This window comes from Pongo pygmaeus, chromosome 22 (assembly GCF_028885625.2).
Source record: "Pongo pygmaeus isolate AG05252 chromosome 22, NHGRI_mPonPyg2-v2.0_pri, whole genome shotgun sequence".
In the NCBI taxonomy this organism is placed as follows: domain Eukaryota; kingdom Metazoa; phylum Chordata; class Mammalia; order Primates; family Hominidae; genus Pongo; species Pongo pygmaeus.
The window spans coordinates 44,741,974-44,766,144 of NC_072395.2; the positions used below are offsets into that span (position 1 = coordinate 44,741,974).

The 24,171-nt window shown below is 44.9% G+C and overlaps 1 protein-coding gene across 2 annotated transcripts in view; it reads left to right on the forward strand.

Annotated features, from left to right (window-relative positions):
- Window positions 1–24,171, forward strand: part of HUNK (hormonally up-regulated Neu-associated kinase) — a 131,646-nt gene that overhangs the window by 15,737 nt on the left and 91,738 nt on the right. Inside the window, exon 1 of one of the 2 annotated variants that reach the window (XM_063659622.1) lies at window positions 20,314–20,417. The exons of the other annotated variant lie outside the window; for it this stretch is intronic. The gene's annotated coding sequence lies outside the window, so the exon portion shown is untranslated. Of the gene's footprint in view, window positions 1–20,313; window positions 20,418–24,171 lie in introns of those variants that run through there. 2 annotated transcript variants of the gene reach the window in all.

A 24,171-nucleotide genomic window follows, 5' to 3' on the forward strand; every position in this document is an offset into this window, starting at 1 on the left:
TCCAGCCTGGGCAACAAGAGTGAAACTCCATCTCAAAACAAAAACAAAAACAAAAACCAACAAACAAAAAAATGCAAAAAAAACCAAAGGGTGTTGTATGTGCACACACAAATGTACATGTGTATATATATATAAATGCATATACACAGATGTATATATGTATTATATATAACAGTAAATATAAATTATATAATACTATGCTAAATATAAACACACACATACACCTTTTTGTTAGCAGACTTCCTCAATGAAGGAAGCAGTGGGGACTGGTAGCTCTCTGAGTAGCTCTGGTTAGCATCAGTCTAACTCTAGTACTTCTCTTTTGCGCTGGGGGCTGAAAAATCTACTGGAGGGGAGAGAGGTTTTTGAATTACATCGTGAAGCTGGAAGTGCATTCTTATGTCACACAGTGAACAGTCTCTTCCAGTCTCCTCGTTAAACCTACGAGAATGAACACAGATTACTTATTAAAAACAAAACAAAATACCCAGTGCTTTTGCCTTATTATGCCAACAATTTGGAGCCAGACCAGCTTTCCCAAGCCATTGCTTAGTCCTCAGTTGGGCTGAGAAAGGACATCAGAGGCAAATGGAATGAGGAAGCGCTCCAGGTGAAAAGGAAGCTTAGGGAAAGTTAGCTGTGGAGTCTGAGATCAGAATATTTTAACATTTTATCTGAGCCCTACTTTAGTGAAACCAAATGGATAAAGATAAGTGTTATCACTTGTATAATCTGGTTTTTAGTTGGAATTACTGCTGCTCTGATGTAGCTTTCTCATTGCATTCTTGATTCCAGGTTAAAAATTTAATTAGAGAAACTAGTCGATGACTCAGTTCTCAGTTGAACATTTACATTTAATAATACTAATAAAGAAAACTTGTTTTGAAAACACGTCTCTAGGTTTTCATAGTGTCATTCCCATAGGGTGACATTTTATTCTATGAAAAGCTAACATTTGTGAGAAGTAGTTGCAATTTCAAGGCCAATTTGACATAATACAACTTGAATTTCTCTCTGGAGGGAAGGTGCTGGATGGCTATCGTACTCCCACCTAATTTATTACTCTGAGATGCTTTTTCCAAGATCAAGAATGAGCTTTTTATCATAAAGGCCATTAAAGCAGCTGAGAAAGTACCTGAGAATGTGTGGGGTAACAGATAGTTTCTTTCCAGTGTTCAGACTTAGAATTATCTCCTCCAGGTTTCAAAGGGACATATTACTCAACAGTGCATTTATTTTTAAAAAGTCTAATATAAATCAGTGTTTTTTCTATGACCAACTATACATATTTTTTTAAATAATATATTTTTAAGTATTTTTGACCGAGCATTAAGAATTTTAAAATTCTTTAAATCAGTTAAGTCACAGGTATATTCCAGAATAGTTGAGATTTTTAACAGATCAAAAGAAATCTTGGGCTCATATTTGATAGTTGGCATCTAAATCATGGTCACTTATACATTCTTTTTTATTGTCAACTTTGCCACTTGTTACTATACTAATCACATTGCATTATCCACTCTCTCTGTTTTAGATACCTTTTTTTTTTTTGAGACAGAGTCTCAATCTGTTGCTCAGGCTGGAGTGCAACGGCACAGTCTCGGCTTGCTGCAACCTCTGTCTCCCGGGTTCAAGCGATTCTCCTGCATCAGGCTTCCAAGTAGCTGGTATTACAGGCACCCACCACCGTGCCCAGCTAATTTTTTATTTTTAGTAGAGACGGGATTTCACCATGTTGGTCAGGCTAGTCTCGAACTCCTGACCTCAGGTGAGCCACCTGCCTCGACCTCCCAAAGTGCTGGGATTACAGGCATGCGCCACCGCGCCCGGCCCGTAAATATTCTTTTAAAGTTTGATTTCTGGCGATGCATAGCATTCCATTATTTGGAGTTGCTGTAATTTTTAAATCCAATTCCTAATTGTTGGACATTGAGGTTGTTTCAAAATTTTCCCTGGATACATGATACTGCTGTTGCTATCCTTGTATGTTCATCTCTGAGTCATTCCTTAACATAAATACTTGGAAGGCTTTTGACATATTGCCACATTGCACTTCAGAAAGGTTACGCCAAGTGACACAACAGATATGAAAGTGACTTTTTAACTGAGCATTTTGATAATTAGTAAGGCTAATCATAATTTGTGTACTTGATTGAAAATGTGTTTCTTCTTTTATGAACTGTTACTAATAATTTTCCCCTATCTTTCTCCTGTTTATCATATTGGTTTATAGAAATTCTTTCATATTACAGATATTAGCTTTTTAATCTTTTGTTTAGAAAAAAAAAACTTTAGACAAATTAAGTTTGACGGTTTAATTAGCAAAGAATGATTTGAGAACCGAGCACCCCCAGCCCTGGCCCCCAACCAGACGAAATGGAAGTGAGGTACAGAAACAGGCTGGATGTGGTGGCTCATGCCTGTAATCCCAGCACTTTGGGAGGCCAAGGTGGGAGGATCACTTGAGGTCAGGAGTTTGAGACCAGCCTGGCCAATGTGGCGAAACCCTGTCTCTACTAAAAATACAAAAATTAGCTGGGCGTGGTGGCCCACCCCTGCAATCCCAGCTACTTGGGTGGCTGAGGCACGAGAATAGCTTGAACCCAGGAGGCGGAGGTTGCAGTGAGCGGAGATTGTGCCACTGCACTCCAGCCTGGGCGACAGAGTGAGACTGTGTCTCAAACAAACAAACAAACAAACAAAAAGAAAAGAAAAGAAACAGCTGGGTTGCTTATAGCTTGGCATTTGCCTTATTTGAACATATGAACACACCTGTGATTGGCCCAGACTCTGTGACTGGTACAAGAGTAGGTTACATTTAATAATACTATTAAATGTATTATTACACATCTGTTTACATACCCTGTTAGGATCCTGTTTACACATACAAGTTAGGTTACAGTTCACTATGTACAGAGAAACCATTAGGCTGAACTTTAAATACGTAAGAAAGCATCTTTAGCTAAACTTTATTTAACACTTTGTTATGTTGCAAATATTTTCTCCCAGGTGATCATTTGCCTTTTGATTCATCTTATGGTGCTTTTATTTTAGGAAGGGGGCAGAGGCATATAGAAATTTTGTGTTTTGTCTAACCAATCCAATAGTCTTTTATCTTTAGTTTTCTCTTATTGCTTTTATGCATAAGTAAACTAGAGGGCTTGTTGTTGGTTTTGTCTTATAAATGATCAGTGGGTCCAGTGTTTCATAGTTGTCTGCAGAAAAATCTTTGCGTTGGATAGGGATATTTGACTATGTATTCTAATCCGTTACATAATGATTTAACCTGTTGGTGTTATGTACTAAAGCACAGGCTGTGGGGGCTGACAGCTTGGGACTCCCATCTGCTTTCTGCTACTTGGTATCTGTGTGATCTTGGGCACAGTGTTCAAAAACTCTAAACTTCAGCTTCTGTATCTGCAAAATGGTGACAACCATACCTCATGGTATTCAATGAGAATTTGGTTTAAAAAAAATATATAGAGAGAGACAGAGAGAGAGAAAGAGAGAGAGAGAGAGAGAGAGAGAGAGAGAGTGTGTGTGTGTGTGTGTGTGTGTGTAAAGCACATAGCCTGAAAATACAGTCATTATTGTGTTAGTCAAGAAACAGTGGCCAGACGCGGTGGTTCACGCCTGTAATCCCAGCACTTTGGGAGGCCGAGGTGGGTGGATCACCTGAGATCAGGAGTTCAAGACCAGCCTGGCCAACATGGTGAGACCCCTGCCTCTATAAGAAAATACCAAAAAATTAGCCAGGCCTGGTGGCGCATGTCTCTAGTCCCAGCTACTTGGGAGGCTGAGGCAGGAGAATCGCTTGAACCCAGGAGGCGGAGGTTGCAGTGAGCCGAGATTGCGCCACTGCGCTTTAACCTGGGCAACAGAGCCAGACTCTTTCTGAGAAAAAAAATAAAAAGGAAAGAAAAAAAAAAAAGAAAATGGTAGTTGGTTGTTCTCTTCATTTAGACTTTCATAGTTATATTTACGCCTTACAAGTATGTATTATTTAGGGTCTTTTAGATAGTAAGAAACAGATACCCACTCAGTTTATCATAGATAACAGCGTTTTATTTTAAGGATAAAGGGAGGTGAGGAAAAAGATGATGGGGACGCCTCTTCCGTCAACACCTCCCTGAGGACCGCAATGCCTCTCCGGAGGTCTGCATTCCTGGGATTCCACTTCCCTCTTGCCCAGCTCTGCCGCGGACCTCCCTTTCTTGGCAGCTTCTGTGGTTCCTAGGGAGCATCCTGCCATTCACCCTGCCCCCTGCCTCAAGGCTTCTCACTATTCCTGGCTTCTCTGCCTCCTCCTGCGTTTCACGTTTTGCTCTTTCTGGATGTAGGGGAGGGAAAAATATCTTCCCTCCACCCATCTACTTATTTGGTTGGGCTACAAATTAAATCGACATAAGACAGAGTAGCAGGAGGAAAATCACATTTAAGGACATCGTATGCATGGGAGTCCCACAGAATATGAGACTCCAAGAAGGGCCAGGTCATGGAAGCTTCTACAGCAACCTGAGCTACAGAAAAGAATAGGAGCTTGAGGCTTTGGGGGTGGTGGGGATGCCTTCTGGGAGGATGAAGGGAAGGAATGTATGGTGGTGAATAAAGGTTGTCTTGTTATGCAGATAAAAGTCTTCCAGGTGATAAAAAGTTACCTGGAGCAAATCTTTTCCCGATACATGAATTTTCTTTATAGATATTATTATTATTATTATTATTATTTGCAAAAGGACAGCTTTTCGGAGCTACTTCTATGTTTGCAGTTTCTCAGGATAACCAGCTCAAACTACGCCAAAGAACTCTAATTGGAGTGTCATGTTCTGGTCTCCTATAGTCATGTTTTGGGGTGGTTGGTGTGTCCTGAGCCCCGACATGGGTATTACTGGCTTGTCTTTTATTTCTGGGATTGATGACATCGCGGTAGAAGTGTGATACTGGAATCCTTACTGGCCTCACCTGCTTGTCACCTTTTTGCCATTGAGCGTCTTTTAACAGCAGAGAATCCTTTTCACAGTGGAAGAAAGAATGCTATTTATAGATGATCTTACACGAGTTACCAGATTAGTATGGTTTGAGAAAGTTTGTGGGAAAATTTAATTCTCCATGTTTTTGATCGGGTAGGCAACTCGTGCCTCAACACTCAGGAAAACATGTTACTGCCTTGAAGGGTTATACTTTCTCCCATGTTTGTAGTTTTAGGGATAGCTTGCTGCATTTTTTCACTGACCCTTTGCTGGAAGTTCTGTCATTTCCAGTGTGCATCTAAGGCCTCTTTAGCTTCCGGGACTGGGTTGAGAATTTTGTCTTGGATTCTTATTGCCAAAATTTCTGGGTTTCCAATTCCTGTGGTTTCTCCTTCTTCCGCAAGGCTGCGTTATTCTTGCACCTTTTCAACTGCTTTTGGCTGCCAGTTGTCCTCTGGTGTGAGAATAGAGTATTGATTGCTTCCTGTTGCCTGTGGGACAGGAATGCTTCTTGAATTAGAGCTAATTTTGGAGTTTAAAGTATTAAATGTCAAATTTGAAAGAAAGCACATCTAAGACCTCTTTGTTGTGGAAGGGAAGGTCATCCCAGGGCCTAGGGGAAGGGAAAGGAAAAAGAAAAGAGAAAGGAGAAAATAGCTGATGACTTCTCCCTTTTCCAGATCATTCCCCGTACACTCATGGAATGCTCTTTCCATTTTCGTAAAATCCATTTTTAGACTCAGAATTCTGCATCTCAAGCCATTTGCCAGGTGTACTGTGATGTCAGAATACTCGCTGGTGGGGAAATTTCCCAGTTGTAACTAGCTTAAAAAATAAAACAAATGTTACCTTTACTTGGAGATGATCATTTGTTTTTTCATTCAAACACTTAATGGTGGCCCTTTTTATGCAGAGCTGCTGATAACCTGTATGGGCTTTTGTACACATTGGAAAAGCTGTGCCTTGCCAGACCAATTAGAAAAAGACATCCCCTCTGGGTGAACCAATTAAAAAAAAGCACTTCCTCAATTGGGCCAATTAGAAAAGGCGTCCCCTCTGGGCAGCCCAGTTGGACAAAGGCTTCCTGTTTGAATGGATGCAGCTGCAAGGTGCATGGTTTAGCAAGCAGACAGCATTTCGGGAGGAAAATATACCCTTTGCTCTAGGGCACAGAGTTGGCAAGCCAACTGGGGTCTGGATTTCTCCCCCCAAATGGACCCCTCCATTGGGTGCTTTTGTCTGAGGCACCAAATGCACCGTGAACAGGCTCAACAATCAGATCTGCCCCCAGTGGAGCCTGCCTCCTGGAGTTAGAGCTAAGCTGTGAATCACAAACACGGAACTCATGTTATTACAGTGGAAAAGGCCATGGTTCTTCCAACAGTGACTGATTAAGTGTCCCAGGATTTTAGCGAATCTCAGGTAAAAATCTGCAGAATCAGTCCTGGTCTCTTTCTTTGGCAAAGTCTGCTTTGTTGCTTGTTCTGTAAGAGAAAGAGAAGCAAGGTGAAGAATTTGGATGATAAATAAATTCAGTGTGTTTATGTCACTCAAGGCCCAGGAGACACAAGACATGTTCTGGCATATGTAACAATTAGGGTCTTGGGGGAATGCCCTTCACGAGACCTGTGAACTTTATGTCTCATGAGTCATCATTCAACCTGCTTCAGGGGCCCAGGGCTCTCAGACTTCCTGTGTGTTAAGAGCTGAAGCAGCTATTGAACTAGGGTCTCAGAGACTCCAGTCTGCAAATTCGAAGAGAAAAATTCCCCCCAGAGTGTTGATTACTTATCAGCCCAGTTCCTTTCTTGGATGGGGAAATGGTGTGACAATTTAATAACGGGCCTGTGACAATTACATGCAAGTGGAGAGAATGAAAAACCAGCCTTGGAACAGAGATTTTTCTTTTCTGGGAATGGTACGTGGTGGTTTTGGCTTTCTCTATGTGTAATTGGAGAGACCCATCCATCTCTGTGTGACAGAGGAAAATTTCAGCATTAGGAGAGTAACTTCTGATTTATCACAAACAGCTGGGTGGGCCATGCCTCACTGGTGCCCAGGCTTAAGCAACCTTTGAAATAGAGTTGCTCAGTGTGGCTTCTGCATCCGAAAGGGCCAGTGAGCTGCTGTGTGTTTCACAGTGGTTGCCAAGCTCTTGTCATCCTGATCACCCCTGGTAGAGGGTCAGTGTGAAGGAGGGCATTACCTTGAACCTGACAAGTCTTGTATCTGTCAAGGTGTTTGCTATGGGCTGAATTATGACCCCCAACCCCAAATTCATATGTTGAAGTCCTAACCCCCAGTATCTCAGAAGGTGACTGCATTTGGAGATAGGATCATAAAGAGGTAATTAAGGTGAAATGAGGTTATCCGGATGGGCCTTAATCCAATATAGCTGGTGTCCCTAGAAGAAGAGGAAATTTGGACACAAATGTACACACACACAGAGAGAGACTGCGGGAAGGCACAGTGAGAAGGTGGCCATCCACACGCCAAGGAGAAGGGCCTCAGGAGGAAGCAACCCTGCTGACTCTTTGATCTCAGACTTTGGGCCTCCAGAACTGTGAGAAAATACAGTTCTGTTGTTGGAGCTGCCCAGTCTATAATCCTTTGTTACGGCAGCCCTGGCCAACTAATACACTTTTCATACACCTCCATTTGCTGAGCGTCCCAGAAGCTAAGGTCAGCTTCAGGAATCATGCCGGGAAACTTCACCTGATTCACGAGACCACTTTCTAATGGGATCCTCCTCTTCAGTAACTTTTTCCTCTGGGAAGGAACCTGGGGTTTCTTTCTCTCACTTCTTGCCTCACTAAACTCTGTTCTGTAACGAATCACATTCTGTCCAGATACCACGATACCTGGAAACAATCTCCTCCTTGAGTAAGGAAATCAATAATACTCATTGGATTCCTGACTCGTATGGTGTTGTGTGCTGTCTCATTCCATGTTGGGTCAAGAAACAAACAAACAAACAAACAAAAAAACAAGAAAATGTTGTCCCTGTAGTGGTTTCTTGCTTTCCCTGGCATATTTCCACAAAACACCATCAAAAGAAGAAGGTGTTCGAGGTTGCTATTAGAATTTCTTCATGGACACATATAGATGTATGAAATTATTAGGATGGTCCATAAAGCTCTTTATATTGTTTGTAGGATGTTGACACATGACTTGTGATTACTTTGCATGTGATTTGTGTGAACCCAAAAGATTATTCTCTGTAGCTCTTAAAATGTTCACTCTTTAGGAACACTCTCAAACTGATCAGCTAAAAAATATTGTTGCTAGTAGCATGATGTCATGTGGATTAGTTGCCTGCGGCTGCCATAACGAAGTACTACAAACTGTGTGGCTTAGGGCCAGGCGCGGTGGCTCACACCTGTAATCCCAGCACTTTGGGAGGCCAAGGCAGGTGGATTGCTTGATCTCAGGGGTTTGAGACAAGCCTGGGAAACATGGGGAGACCCTGTGTCTACAAAAATACAAAAATTACCTAGAAGTGGTGGCGAAGGCCTGTAGTCCCAGCTAGTTTTGGGAGGCTGAAGTGGGAGGATCGCTTGAGTTTAGGAGGTGGAGGCTGCGGTGAGCCGAGATTGCATCATTCACTCCAGCTGGGGTGACAGAGCAAGACCCTGTCTCAAAGAAACCAAAACAAAAAAAATTAGCAACAACAACAAAAAACTGTGTGGCTTCAACAATGAAAATTTATTGTCTCATTCTGGAGGCCAGAAGTCTAAGATCAAGGTGAGTTGGTTCCCTCCGAGGGCTGCAAGGAAAGGCTCTTTCCAGGCCTGTCTTCCAGCCTCTGATAGCCCCAGGCGTTCCTGGCTTGAAGGGCATCCTCCCTGTGTCTTCACATCATCTTCCCTCTGTGCATGTCTGCCTCTTGTTCAAATTTTCCATTTAATAAAGACATAATCATGTTGGATTAGGGCCCACCGTAATGACCTCATCTTAACTGGATCATCTTAACTGGACTCTATTTCCAAATAAGGCCACATTTACAGATGCTGGGAGTTAGGACTCCAGCATCTTTTGGGGGGACAGAATTGACCCATGACACCATGTTATTGATTTTCTTATCCCATCTCATTAGCCGCAAAAAGGTCTTTGGACCCTAGAAGCAAAGAGCAAGAGACAGGCAAAGGCCAAGAGGACAGTGAAGGAGGTGGGGTAGTCAGGGCTAAAAGGTAGACTGCCCCGAGCATTGATGTTTCTTGGGCTTTGGGTGGAGGGTGCTGCCTGGACCTTCTAGGTAGCTTCATTTCCTCTGTTCCACCATGTTCTATCTTTCTGAGATGCTCACCTCCTCCCCTGCCCTGGGATGCTCATCATTGTTAAGTGCACTTTGGCTTATGGTTCATTGGCAGTTCTCTTGGAGAGAGAAAGAGGGAGGCTACGTGGAGTAGGGATGCCTTGCAGAGATGCGACAGTTATGCTGACATTCTGTTAAGGAAGACCTTAGACTCTGGAAACAGACTTGTGGTGCAAGACCCCCAGCTGGTCTGGCTTCCAGGAGAAGGCCGAGAGGTGAGTCACACAGGGCAGTATTTCTCAGTCTTATTTTTTAATCCATATGATCTGTAGTGAAACCCCACCTGGCAAAACCATTTTATGTTTTGTGATTACCATTAGGACAAGCTTTGTATTTTGTGGGTATTTATTTATTTATTTTTGAGACGCAGTTTCGCTCTTGTTGCCTAGGCTGAAGTGCAATGGCGCGATCTCGGCTCACTGCAACCTCTGCCTCCCAGGTTCAAGTGATTCTCTTGCCTCAGCCTCCCAAGTAGCTGGGACTATAGGTGCCTGCCACCACACCTGGCTAATTTTTTGTATTTTTAGTACAGACAGGGTTTTACCATGTTGGCCAGGCTGGTCTCAAACTCCTGGCGTCAAGTGATCTGCCCGCCTCAGCCTCCCAAACTGCTGGGATTACAAGCGTGAGCCACCACGCCCAGCCGTGGGTTTTTTATTAGGGCAAAAATAGGTGGACTGAATGTGCCTTTTGCAGCTCACTTTTCTTCTCGACCCTGGAGGACTCTCCCGTCTTTTGGTCACCCCTATGGAGAGGCCCTGCATTGAGCTTTATTGTGGAGTGGGGTGGAACAGGGCAGAAGTGGGGTCCAAGCTTCTGGAAGTGTAAGGAGAGAGGATGATTAATGTCAGGCCAGCTCTGCTTGGAATGAGTTTGAGAAGTTTGAGAGAAAGGGCAGTGTCTATTGATGCTAGAAGACTGATATGGAAGCAAAGCTTTTAATATCCACAAAGCATCCGATCAATATGCCTAAATAGTTTGTTAGGCTCCTCTTAAGGAATACCATCTGTGAGCTTATTCTCTTTTATGTTTAGCGTTACAAACACTTGTATGTTATCATGGAAACTGAATGATGATAAGCTGCTCTTAAGTTCCCACCCTGTTCCCTTGTTCTCGGTAGGTTTATGAGTATAAAAGGGGAAAAGCTCATTCTGCACTTGGTGCCATGGAGGAAATGATTTAAAAAGTTGAGGCTGGCAACGACTTCCTGCTGCACTAATTTTACTTAGATCTTCCCTTTTTATGTTCTCTATTAGTTTCCTGGGCTGCCATAACAAAGTACCATAAACTGGGTAGCGTCAAACAACAGAAATTTATTATCTCACAGTTCTGGAGGCCAGAAGTATGAAATCAAGGTGTTGGCAGAGCCGTGCTCTCCCTGACTGCTGTAGGGGAGGAGAATCTTCTTTTCTTCCTAGCTCTGGTGGTTGCCTGCAGTCTTTGGCCTGTTTTGGCTTGTAGATGCATCACTCCAGTCTCTGCCTGCAAATTCGCATGACCTTTGCTGTGTGTGTGTGTCTGTGTTTCCTCTTCTTGTAAAGACACCAGCTCTATGGGATTAGGGACCCATCCTACTCCACTATGATCTTATCTTGACTAATTACATCTGCAATGACCCCATCTTCAAATAAGGTCACATTCCGAGGTACTGGTGGTTAGGACTTCAATGTATCCTTATGGGAAACCCAGTTTAACCTATAATGTGTTCTAAACCAAATTCGTTGCCTTTGCCACTGACCACTCTGCCTCTTCTTCATTCCCTGCTACTCCTGCTCAGCACCATCTTGGTTCCTCCATCTTCTCGGTCCCTTTTGGGTTATTCAGCTCCTGTAAGTTACACCTCTGGCTGCTGTGTTTTTTTTTTTTAGACGGAGTTTCACTCTTGTCGCCCAGGCTGGAGTGCAGTGGTGCGATCTCGGCTCACTACAACCTCTGCCTCCCAGGTTCAAGCAATTCTCCTGCCTCAGCCTCCCACGTAGCTGGGATTACAGGTGCCTATCACCACACCTAGCTAATTTCTTTTTAAGTGGAGATGGAGTTTCACCATGTTGGCCAGGCTGGTCTTGAACTCGTGACCTCAAGTGACCCACCCTCCTCGGCCTCCCAAAGTGCTGGGATTACAGGCATGAGCCACTGCTCCCAGCCTCTGGCTGCTTTTTGATTTTTATCTCCTACTGAGTCCCTTTGACACAGTCTAGTTTAATCCTCGTTCATTCTCCCCATCCCCTGTTCCTCACAGCATAATCCATCCTAATTGTCTAGAAATGAACTCTAATGAGTCCACAGACTCTCCAGGCCCACCCTCCTAGTTCCTTCCATTCCCACTGAAATGCCACTTTAGTTCTTCGTGGAGCCTGCCCTCCCTCCTCTGCCCAGCTGGAGGTGGTTTCTCCCCGCTCTTTGTTCTGTCTCCATGTCACCTCTCTTACTCCATGCAACATCTTGAGCACAAGCAAGCGTGTGTTAGCTACCTCCCAGGTTGCAGGATTATTTAGGCTAAAACCAGGTCTTAGTTACTGAAACACACACACACACACACACACACACACACACACACACACACACACACAAACTCTACTGTGCTCGTCATGATTTTTCACAAATAGTGGGTACTTTGACAGACTCGGTAGAATGCAGGTCTCCATGTGGAAGCTCTGGCTACAATTCTGAGGTTTTGTCATGGTCCAAAGGTATCCTCTTTGAGTCTGGCTCTCTTAACAACAGCACTCTACTACAGAGCCCTGCGCGTGCAGTGATACCTGAGTTAATCAGTACTCTGGAAGTAAGCCTTTATCCAGAGTCAGCCTTGGGTTTATCGTGTTTATTGTTTAACTTTCTGATGGACTGGACACGGAGTGGTTGGGAAGAATTTCCCAGGGTGGTTTCAGTATGGATCAGATGCCTGTAGCCCTGGAGTACTGCATTCGTTTCCTGGGGCTGCCATGACAAAGTGTCCACAGACCTTAGAACAATGGAAACTGTCTCACAGTAAGCCAGAAGGAGCTGGAAGTTCAAAATCAAGGTGCACCCTCTGAGGGCTTTGGGGGTCTCTTCCAGGCCCCTCTCCCAGCTGCTGGCACTTCCGTGGCTACTGGCAGTGTGACTCCAGCCTTCCCATGGCGTTCTCTGTGTGTCTCTGTGTCCAAATTTCCCCTTTTTATAAGGACGCCAGTCATATTGGATTAGGGTACACACAAATAATGTCGTCTTAATTAATTACATCTGCAATGACCTGATTTCCAAACAAGGTCACCTTCTGAGCTGCTGGGGGTTAGGATTTCAGCATGAAATTTGTTGGGGGACACATAACAAACACATAACAGGTTCTCAGCTTGAGTTCTTCTGTAGAGTCTGGGGTGTGTCTGCTGGGTGACTTGGTTAGTCACTGAAGTTTGCAGAGGGTAGAGATACACCCTCAGAGGTGAGTAGAAGGGTGTGACCATCTTCACCTGCACTGTCCCCCTCTAGGCCCTGGGAAAACAACTCCCGGTTTGTACACCTGGCTTTTAACGCATTGCCGGAAGTTCTCTGATGTGGAGGCCTTGGGTTGGTGGCAGGAGTGATGAGCTTGGGCTGAGCAGGCAGCCTGTTTCACCTCTGCTTGACAGGCCACAGAGGTTGGCAGGCCACCTCAGAGGGAGCTTTGAAGTCTCAAAGTTAAGGACCCAGGGCCAGTCACATCTTTATTTAGCTAATATTTAAACTTGTAGCTCACCTGTTCTGTTTCTCACCTATACTGTTTCTCCCTCTGCAAACTAAGCTATGATGCTCAGGTGTGGTAAGGCTACTTCTGTATGCTAAGAGAGCATAGGTTGTCTTGCGAGGATGTCCATGGTGTAGAGATATGGGAATTATGCTTTTAAAGTGACAAATTTGTAGAGTAAGATGTTTTTGTTTTTCTTTGGTCACATTGAACTACTACCTGATTTAGGTGTTCACAATGATCAAATAACCCACTGGGTTATTTGAGGCCCAGCTCAGGCCTCAACCAGGTCATACCACCCCTCTACATGGCAAGGGTTTACTTAGCTGTCGGTTGAGAGTCACATCCATGCCTGACCATGTCCCAGGGGACAGCATGTGGGTAAGTTTCTTTTTTTTTTTTTTTGAGATGGAGTTTTGCTCTTGTTGCCCAGGCTGGAGTGCAATGGCACGATTACTGCAACCTCCGCCTCCTGGGTTCAAGTGATTCTCCTGCCTCAGCCGCCTGAGTAGCTGGAATTCCAGGCATGCGCCACCATGCCTGGCTAATTTTGTATGTTTAGTAGAGATGGGGTTTCTCCATGTTGGTCAGGCTGGTCTGGAACTCCCGACCTCAGGTGATCCACCTGCCTTGACACCCCAAAGTGCTGGGATTACAAGTGTGAGCCACCGCGCCCGGCCGTGGGCAAGTTTCTTAATCTGTGTGAACCAAAAGTTTCCCCTCTGTAAAAAGGGGAAATAATGGCATCTTCTTCCTCGTAGGGCTTGTGGGAGTTACATGAAACAGGTACAGTGTTTTGCAGGGTCTTGCTTGTCAAGTGCTTATTCAATGAAACTAGTCCCAGTTGGAGGTTTATATGGCTTGATGACTGTGGTCCACACCTATGCCTTTTTGTTTTCACACCGTGCAATTTACAGAGAAATGGCGATTGTCCAAAGAGCTCATCAATTGCATGCTTATTGACAGCTAAACTAGTTAATTTAGGCCACTAAATGGATCTCCCAGCCACTTGGAATATTTACTAAGCTTAAGTTAATCAGACAGTTGCCTACATTTATTTATTGATTTTCTAGACCATGGAGATCCACCCTGTGTGCTGCTTAATTATAAGCTCTCACACTATTAATCTTTTCTTTATGTAATGATAAAATGTGTTTAATATAATGAGATTAACACTACTGATCCACTTTTGAAAATATGATCATGATCAAAGTGTCTAATTTTACTTTTTTTATCTTGGTGCGGGAGAGAGGTGCAATTTGCAACCAATAAATCTTGATTCGATGAAAGCCACATTAAACTCTTTCTAACATGATTTTAACATAACAAAGCTCCATTAATGTTGATGAAAGCAATGGATAACTGATGCTTGACCCAAATTCAGAGCATGGGGCCCAGTGGGATAGAAAATCATAAACTGAGAATAATAACTCCAATCACAGCTACCCCTCCACCACAAATCAAAAAAGATATCTCAGAATTTAAAATGTATTTTCATAATGATTATGTTCTTGTAAGTGGAAAACATCCCTTTGAAGTCGATGATATTCTGCTCTCTAGAAATAATTCTTTTATTGAACTTGACTATATAAATATTCATGTTGCTGCGTGTGTATATTTCATATTGTTTCATTAGTTACTTTTTAGTCATTGGAATAGTAAAAAATGTTCGCCAGGTACTAAAAATACTGTGGAGTTGAAAATAATTTTCATTCTTGGCCACACAGATTAATTTACTCTTGCCAAAAAAAAAAAAAATTACCTTTACAGCTAGGTGGTTGACTAAATGATGAATAAGAAGTCTATATTTTAAAAGAATTTTGAAAGTTAGTGTCCTGGATAGAATAGAAATGTTTGTGTTTCAGTCTTGGAATTGTCTGTGTGACTCTAGGCAAGTCCCCAAACCTCTATTAAATAAAATTTACCCCTCTGTTAATGGAAACAAAAGTAAAACCCCCAATTGTTCCTTCAGTGATCACAGTTTCAAAAGAACTGTGCTATTTCTGCCTGTTCACAAGATGAGACCCAGAAGATTTTGGAGAAAGTAAGAGGAATGTTTTAAGTTAGTTTTTCTAAAACATCCTCACGTTGTATCTAATGGGATCGACAGTATTGGTTAAAAGTCATTGGTTTCTTCTTTTTGTCTTCTGATAGCTGATTTAGATGATGTTAGCCTTCAGTTGTGATGCCGTTTAAGAAAACTAAACAAAATCAACTAAAGAAATAGCCTACTTGGGAGTAGCTGTGAATTTCTCATCCAATAGTTACAGTTATTGCAAGAGTTTAAGTACCTCTTTATGGAGGTATTTTGAGTTCCTCTTTTCCTGTAAGCTAAGCAATTAGTCTTGGTTCTCCATCTAGTATACAAATCATGGTTATTCACCACAAAAGATTGGCCTTTTATGTTCAAATATTGAAATCTCAGGAGATTTCGACATGTATTTTGCTTCAGGAAATCTTTTTGGGTCTACTCTTCGGGCCCCTTCTGTCTCTGTTTACATGTTGCTAAACTTTAAATGGTTGAACAAATGGTAAAGAGTAGAAACTACATTTATCTGGTGTTTCCTAAACTTTATGCCTCACTGAAAGCAGCTGAGAAAATGAAAATCCAAGGTGACTAATGCAAATAAAAAGATGGTGACCTCTTTTTGCAAAGATAAGCAAGAAGTAGAGATGTCTCCAAAGATGCCAACGATAGTGATAAATTTTACTGGTGTTATGGGCTGAATTGTGTCCCACCCTCAAATTCACATGTTCAAGCCTTAACTCCTAGTACCATTAGAATATGATTCAATTTGGAGACAGTCTTTAAACAGATAGTTGAGCGGGATGTGGTGGCTCATGCCTGTAATCCTAGCACTTTGGGAGGCCAAGGTGGGCGGATCGCCTGAGGTCAGGAGTTTGAGACCAGCCTGGCCTCAAACCCTGTCTCTACTAAAAATAGTAGCCAGTGCGGTGGTGCGCACCTGTAATCCCAGCTACTCGGGAGGCTGAGACGGGAGAATTGCTTGAACCCGGGAGGCAGAGGTTGCAGTGAGCCAAGATTGCACCACTGCACTCCAGCCTGGGCTACAGAGTGAGACTGTGTCTCAAAAAAAAAAAAAAAAAAAAAAAAAGAGGTAGTTGAGTTAAAGTGAGGTCCTGTGGGTGGGGCTTGATCCAATCTGATTGGTGTCTTTATAAGAAGAGGAAATTTGGACACGGACACATAGGGAAGACCGTATGAAGACACGAGGAGACGATAAATGGGGTAATAGGAAATAGATTATTAGTTAATTTCACCTGTTACTTTTTAAAGCCATCTACAAGCCTAGGAGAGACGCCCCAGAAGTAACCAGTCCTGCTCACACCTTGATCTCAGACTTGTATCCTTTCAAAATTGTGAGACAGTAAGCCACACAGTCTGTGATACTTTGTTGTGACAGCCCTAGCAAGCAAACACACTGGGAGATAGTAATTAAAATGATTGAAAGAGCAAAATGTATTGAAAAAGAAAAAGGAGTCAAGGCCGGCATCTTAGGATCTCCATGCCGTTCTTCCCACCCTGCGCACACGTGCGTGCAAACCTGCGCCCACCTCCCACTGAGCTCCCTGTTATCTGCTTATGGATTCCTGGCCCTTCCTGAGAGCCAGTATCTGCTGTCAGTGGAAGCAGAGCATTCATTATTCCCAGCCAGTGCAGGGAGGCCAGGAGGATTTATGGAGTCATTGCAGGAACACAAATTCTGCTTTGTACAGACTGACACCATAAACGCACATGAATAAATCAGGGCAGAGTGGAAAAAAGACCTACTTTTCCCTTCCTCATGAACACAGGCACGGGGGCTGGCTCTGATGTTTAGTGTGTGATTTAGGCGGGGAGGAAGGAAGCCTCGTGTTCTCATAGCATAGAGAAGCCATCTGCAGAGGTTTATTGAGGACCTCCTGTGAATGGGTCACCAGCGGGCCTGGGGCTGGGAGGAGCTGTGATAAGGATTCCTGTGTTCAGTTTAGTGTACAACTGTTATTTTAATTTTTTTTTTTTCCTGGAGCTGCTGAGTCTCTTCCTCCCCTGGGTTTTTGCACCCCTGCCCCTGCCATGCACTGGCTTGCTTTGATATTTCCCCTTAGCATCATCTGCATCTATTAGCTATATCTTAATTCCACTGTGTTATTATTGTTGGCTCAGTTTTAGCTACAATTAATGGACGGTCACTATGTGCAAGCACTTTCCATTATTTACCTTGGCCGCCATTATTATCCCCGGCTTACTGATGAATAATCGGAGGCATACTGAGGTTAAGTTTCTTGCCTAGGATTTCTCAGTGCTGGGACTCTGACCTCAGCTGGGTTCCAAAAGGCATGAGTTAATTCTCATTACGAATGTGGGTGACTGGTAATCTCATATGCACTTTGCAGATGAGAAAACAGAGCATTTCTTCCTTCCTTCATTCATTCTCCAGATTTTGTGGTTGCTGTTGTTGTTTGTTTAATTGTTTTTGAGAGAGAATCTTGCTCTGTCACCCAGGCTGGAGTGCAGTGGCATGATCTCGGCTCACTGCAACCTCTGCCTCCCGGGCTCAGGCTCCTGCCTCAGCCTCCCAAGTAGCTGGGACCACAGATGTGTGCCATCATACATGGCTAATGTTTGTATTTTTTGTAGAGATGGAGCTTCACCATGTTGCCCAGCTGGTCTCGAACTCCTGGGCTCAAGCGATCCGCCTACCTCAGCCTCCTAAAGTGCTGGGATTACAGGTGTAAGCCACTGCACCCGGCCCAGACTTTGTGTTTTGAGTGCTAGGTCTCAGGCAGGCAGTCAGCTGGTCCCTGGGCTCAGAGGGTGTATGGTTTGCCCAAAGCCAGGCAGCCAGAACTTCCCTGTCTCATACAGTTGCCTCTCACCACATGTAGCTGTTGAACACTTGAAATGTGCCTGGTCTGGCCCGGTGTGGTGGCTCACGCCTGTAATCCCAGCACTTTGGGAGGCCAAGGTGGGTGGATCACCTGAGGTCAGGAGTTCGAGACCAGCCTGGCCAACATGGTGAAACTCCGGCTCTACTAAAAATAGAAAAATTAGCCAGGCATGGTGGCAGGCATCTGTAATCCCAGCTACTTGGGAGGCTAAGGCAGGAGAATTTCTTGAACCCGGGAGGCAGAGGTTTTGAAGTGAGCTGAGATCTCATCATTGCACTCTAGCCTGGGCAACAAGAGTGAAACTCCATCTCAAAAACAAACAAAAAAATGTGCCTTGTCCTAACTGAGATGTGCTCCAATTGTAAAACACACACCAGATCTCAAAACGTCATAGTATGAAAAAAAAAGAATGCAAAATATCCCCTTAAGAATTTCAAAATATTGGTCACATGCTCAGATGATCATATTTTAGATAAATGGGGTTATAGGAAATAGAGAGTTAGTTTCACCTGTGTCCTTTTACGTACTGTGGCTACTAGGAAATGTAACATGACTTATGTGGCTTACAGATCTTGGTTGGATGGCACTGGACATGTGGCTGAGGCGAGGATGTCTCCTGTGGATTCTCTTGTGCCATTCTGAGGTTGCTCAGAGGTACCGGTTGTTCCCTCTGAACCAAGAGTGATAGTGCCCAGGTGGGGACTGTTGATGGGTTGGACATGTGAGAATCAGGGAGGCAGTATGGGGCACACCTGGAAGATATAAAAAGTAGAGAGGAGTCACAACCATGTGAATATATTTCACACCTCTGACCTGTGCACTTAAAAGTGGTGAGGACGGGCCAGGCGTGCTGGCTCACACCTGTAATCCCAGCACTCTGGGAGGCCGAGGCAGGCGGATCACTTGAGGTCAGTAGTTTGAGACCAGCCTGGCCAACATGGCGAAACCTTTTCTCTACTAAAAATACAAAAATTAGCCAGGCGTGGTGGTGGGCACCTGTAGTCCCAGCTACTAGGGAGGCTGAGGTGGGAGGATCACTTGGACCCGGGAGACGGAGGTTGCAGTGAGCTGAGATCGCGCCATTGCACTCCAGCCTGGGTGACAGAGCGAGTCTCCATCTCAAAAGAAAAAAAAAAATGGGGAGGACAGTAACTTTTATTTAGGTGTTTTTACCACAATAAAAAAAAATTTTTTTTTAAATGAACAAAACTTAAGGAGTATGTGTCTCACTATGACTATTGTGTAAAAGCATTTAAAGAATGAAAATTTTATTTGACCATAGGCAATTGGGCTAAACAAAAATTGATAGAATGTAAGCTAGTCAAAATAAACTTTGTTCCAAGAAAAAAAAAAAAGTGGAGAGGGAGGTGTGGGTGGGAGTGGGGGCGTGCTGGCAGCAGATCATGAAGGACTTTCAATATCTCATCGAGGAATCTGGACTTTATTTAGACGATGACCGTAACTGTCTTTAGAAAGAAGACTCTGGGGCCTCAGTGTGAGAAAGGGCTGAAAGCCCGGAGGGTGGAGGAGTGCTACGGGCCTGTCACGATGCTGGCCAGAGCAGGGGGTGGCCAAGAAGGAACCTTTCGTAGGAGACTTGGCAATCCATTGTAGGGGAGGGGCAAGGGGAAAGGGGACGAACCGGTCGGGCAACAGGTGGGGAGAAGGCAGGCCTCAGCGAGGAGGAACGGTTGTGAATGTGTGACTTTTGAAAGGCAGGGAGGGAGAGTGGGGTGCAGGCTGCCCACCACGTCAGGGTGTCCAGCCGGGATTCTCAGCAAGTTCCCCGTCATGGCTGGCGAGGGGTGGTCGTGCATAACCAGCCCATTGTTTTTTGGATCCTGTGGATCTGTTTGCTTTTAGATTATGTCATTTGAGGCTTCCTCTCTGTTGTTGCGGAGTTACACTCTGGATGATTAAAAATGGGGCAGAGTTGGAAGAGACTGGGAAGAGACAGGACTACTGGAGAATGGGAGTTTCTGAGGATTTAAGACCATTGGGTGTTCAGGGTTTTTTTTTGCCAATATATTTATCAGTTGTGTTTCAGGGGTTAAACATTTTGGGGCATACCAAGATGAATCACACACGGTCTCAAAAAACTTGTAAACTGGGCCCTTTTGACTCTTTTCCAAACTAAAGGGACAGGATGCTAGCATTACCTGTTTTAACAATACTCATCTCCCCTTAAGATTCCCGAGTTTTGTGCACTGCAAGTGGGCAGCACTCTGGAGGGACTGAGGGTTAATTTTATCCTTGTGGATAATAAATGCATCTTGGACAAAGGAAGAACACATATTTTAACTAAGTAGCAGCCTTCTGATAAGAATTCCAGCAATTGCACAAGCCCCACCGTTGTCTGTACAGCCCAGCCGTTCTACCTTGCTATCTCAAAATTCTCCATTTTGCTTTCCTCTCTTGCAGGAACCAGTTTCCAGTTTCTCACCAGCAGGATACGTTTCCAGGGTGATCTGCTTACTGAATTGGGGCTGGAGCCCGGACGCAGAGGATCCCCGGGAAAGTGGCTTCAGTACGCCCCTGGGTGGGTGTGGGAGGGTTTCCCAGCCCTGCGTTGGGAGCTGACATTGTTTTTTCCTTAGAGTCTTGCTTTTTGCCTTTGCCCAGCACCTGGTTCTGTTAGCATCGCCAAGATCAGTTCTAATGAGCTTTGTTGTTTAAACTGGGGAAGGAAACTTTTCCCCTCATTTACAAAAAGGCGAATTTTAGCTCAGCAGCGGGAGGGTGGCCAGCGGGGAGCCAGGGGTCAGAGGCAGTTGAGCAGCTACATAAATAGCAGCAATTAATGGGCCCCTGTAAAAGACAGGGATGTGTGTGTTTGCTGTCTAGCATCGTTTCTCTGCGAATCAGAGCAACACTGAAATTAATTATAAAGCCAGCAAAGGATATTTTCTGCTTTCTGTTAAATAAGTATCATCCACACAGAAGCACGTTCCACTCGGATGCATTTACACACATCGTTTCTTTGGAAGGCGGTGTGAAACCAAATTATTTTCAAAACTCCCCACTGGGTCATGCTAATCACCACAGTTTTCAGCCCTTTTATGCGGAATTCAGGCTTGGGCTGGAGCTGGGAGCCCTCAGGCCCTCCTCATTTCCTTCATTGCTCTGGGGGCTTTCCCTTTGCCCACGCTGCCCAAATCATTTCCTCCAGTGCTGTCAACCAGGTTTGAATTTTTATGATGAGATTTACAAAGCAAGCCATTCTGTTATTACTAATAACCATCATAAAGATTTCATAAAGGTTCTGCTTTGGTTTGCTGGGGCTAGTACAGTAAATAACACAGACCTAGGGGGCCTTCAACAACAGACATTGATTTTCTCTGAGTTCTGCAGGCTGGAAGCCTGAGATCAAGGGGTCAGTAGGTTTGGTTTCTCCTGAGGCCTCCTCTCCTTGGCTGACTGAAGGCTGCCCTCCCACTGTGTCTTCACACAGACATCCTCTGTGCTCTTATCCCTGGTGTCTCTCTGTCCGTATCAAGACACCAGTCTTGTTGGATTAGGGCATCACCCTCATGTCCTCATTTAACCTTATTTCCCTGTTTAAAGGCCCTGTTTCCAAATACAGCCATCTTTCTGTATCTGCAGGGATTGGTTTCAGGATATCCTTTTTTTTTTATTTTTGAGACTGAGTCTCACTCCATCATTCAGGTTGGAGTACAATGGCGCGATCTCGGCTCACCGCAACCTCTGCCTCCCGGGTTCAAGTAATTGTCATGCCTCAGCCTCCCAAGTAGCTGGGATTACAGGCATGCGCCACCATGCCTGACTAATTTTTGTATTTTTAGTAGAAATGAGGTTTTGCCATGTTGGCCAGGCTGGTCTCAAACTCCCAACCTCAGATGATCCACCCGCCTCGGCCTCCCAAAGTGCTGGGCAGGATCTCCTTCTGATACCAGAATCCAAGGATGCTCAAGTTCCTGATAACAAATAGTGTCGTATTCGCATATATCCTATACCTATCCTCCTGTATATTTTAAATCATCCCCACCTTACTTAGAATACCTAATGCAATGCCTACACATCACTTCATTCATGTGGATTCAACTTAGCACTTGGCATGCGGCAAATTCAAGTTTTGCCTATTGGAACTTTGTGAATTATTTTCCCCAACATTTCTGATCTGAGGTTGGAACCCATGGAGGGTCAACTGCACAATCACACTGGGGCTGGAATTTTGGGGGAGGACACGACTTAGCCCGTAACAGGTTCTGAAATAGTTAATAGATTCTTCTTCCAACTGCACGTGGATTCATTCATTCAAGAAATACTCATTGAGCGCTGCCTGTGTGCGGGGGCTGTTCTGGATGTGGTAAGCATGTCAGTGAGGGACCATCTCTTCCCTTCTGGGGCTTCTAAGCGTCAGGCAGATTCCATGCTCACTCAGTTCTGTGGGACTTCAGAGGTGATAAGTGCTATGGAACAAATAGCCTCGGGGCACAGGGGTTGTGAGCTCCAGATGATGTGGTTATAAGTGGGTGAGTCAGGGAAGCTTCTCTGAGAGCTGACATTTCGGCAAGATCTTAGAGGTTGAGGGAGTGCTATGTGGCCAAGGTCCCCAGGAGAGAACACCCCTGTTTCTGCTGCTGAGGAACAACGAGGAGGCAGGTCAAGCCGAGGGAGCCGTGGGCTGCCTGATGGGAGTGGCGCAGGGATCCTCATGACGTGGATTCTTTCCTTTGGGAGCCACGGGGAGCCTGGGTGTGTTTTTATGGTCCTTGCTTTTGGGGAGCCTTCCTGTCCCTCTAGATTAGCTGCTCTGGAGAAGGTGACAGCTCAGACAAGTTTGGGAGAGAGATGGGGTGCCCACCAAGGGGACCACCCAGAATTAGACATTGGCATGTCAGGAATTTTAGGGGGGCATGTGGGGGCTGTGGTGAAGAATGAAGATCCTTCTGTCATGGATCGCCTGCTGTAATGCTGCGCCTGTGAGGTCTCCCCAGCACCCCTTCTCCCCATGTCCTGTCCCCAATTCTTAGTCACACTTTTAGGAAGTGAGAAACCATTTTCTGCAGCAGGAAAGGCTGGATGGCAAGCAGGGATGATAGTCCACTGCCTTGGGCTCAGCGCGGATCCTAAATTTCTGTTTCTGTTGGGACTTTCCCAGAGCTGCTCGGTCTCCTCGTACCTACTTTCTAGCACTGGCATTTGGCGTCAGTTGCACGGCTGCTGTCCACCCCAAATTGGAATCTGGAAGGCACACCTGGGATTGGGGCTGGCCGTGGCCATGCATCTGTCCTTCCCCACCGTCCCTCGCTCCCCATCTTCTTTCCAGGTCCATGCTGGCCCTGTTGTTATCCAGGGCATGCTGGTGGAGCTCCTTCCAGGTTCCTGACGCGGTGCTGGACACTGGACACACCAGGTTCAGTCATTTTTGAAATGACCGAGGGTTTGGTGCCTGGACGGGGGTTCTGGAAGTGTTCGAGGAAAAGAACGGGCCTGGCCTTGAAAAAGGGTGAGAAGGAGCCGAAAGGGCTGATCCCAGCAGGGGGCTGGAGGTGGAAGAATGTCTTGTGGTGACGAAGGAAAACCTATTGTAGCCTAGTGAGTTATGGGGGAAAATAGGGTTAGGAGACTGTGAGTGCTTCGGTCGGGGGAGGAGAGGGGTAGAGTTGTAATTAGGCTGGTTGGGGAAGCCTCTCTGAGAAGGGCACGTTTCTCTTTTTTTGTTCGAGATAGGGCCTCACTCTGTCTCCCAGGCTGGAGTGCAGTGGTGTGATCACGGCTCACTGCAGCGTCAACCTCCCAGGGTCAAGCCCTTTTCCCACGTCAGCCTCTCAAGGAGCTGGGAACACAGGCCTGCACCACCACGCCTGGCTAAGTTTTTGTGTTTGTTTGGTAGAGACGGGGTTTCACCGTGTGGCCCGGACTGGTTTGGAACTCCTGGGCTCAAGCCATCTGCCTGGGGGACATTTCTCACACAGGTCTGTAGACTCTCTGCATCACGATCGCACACAAGCTGAAACGGTGTCCTCAGATAGCACTCAGATTTGATTGAAATGATTTTAATGTTTGAAGGGAAGGCACTGGTCTGCCTACATTGTAATTGGGAAATCTGAGGGCTGAAGTCATGGGACTTCCCAAGGCAGTAGTGGAGATGACCAAGAACTTATACTGACCTCCTGTAGTGCCCTGGTGGGATTTTCCACACATGCATTCATTTATTCATTGATTCCCTCTTTCCCTTGCTCCCATGAGCCCAGCACTGTGCTAGGGTGCTGGAAGGTCAGACACCATTCCTACTTTCGTGGAAAGTACAGTGGAGGGTATCATAGCAG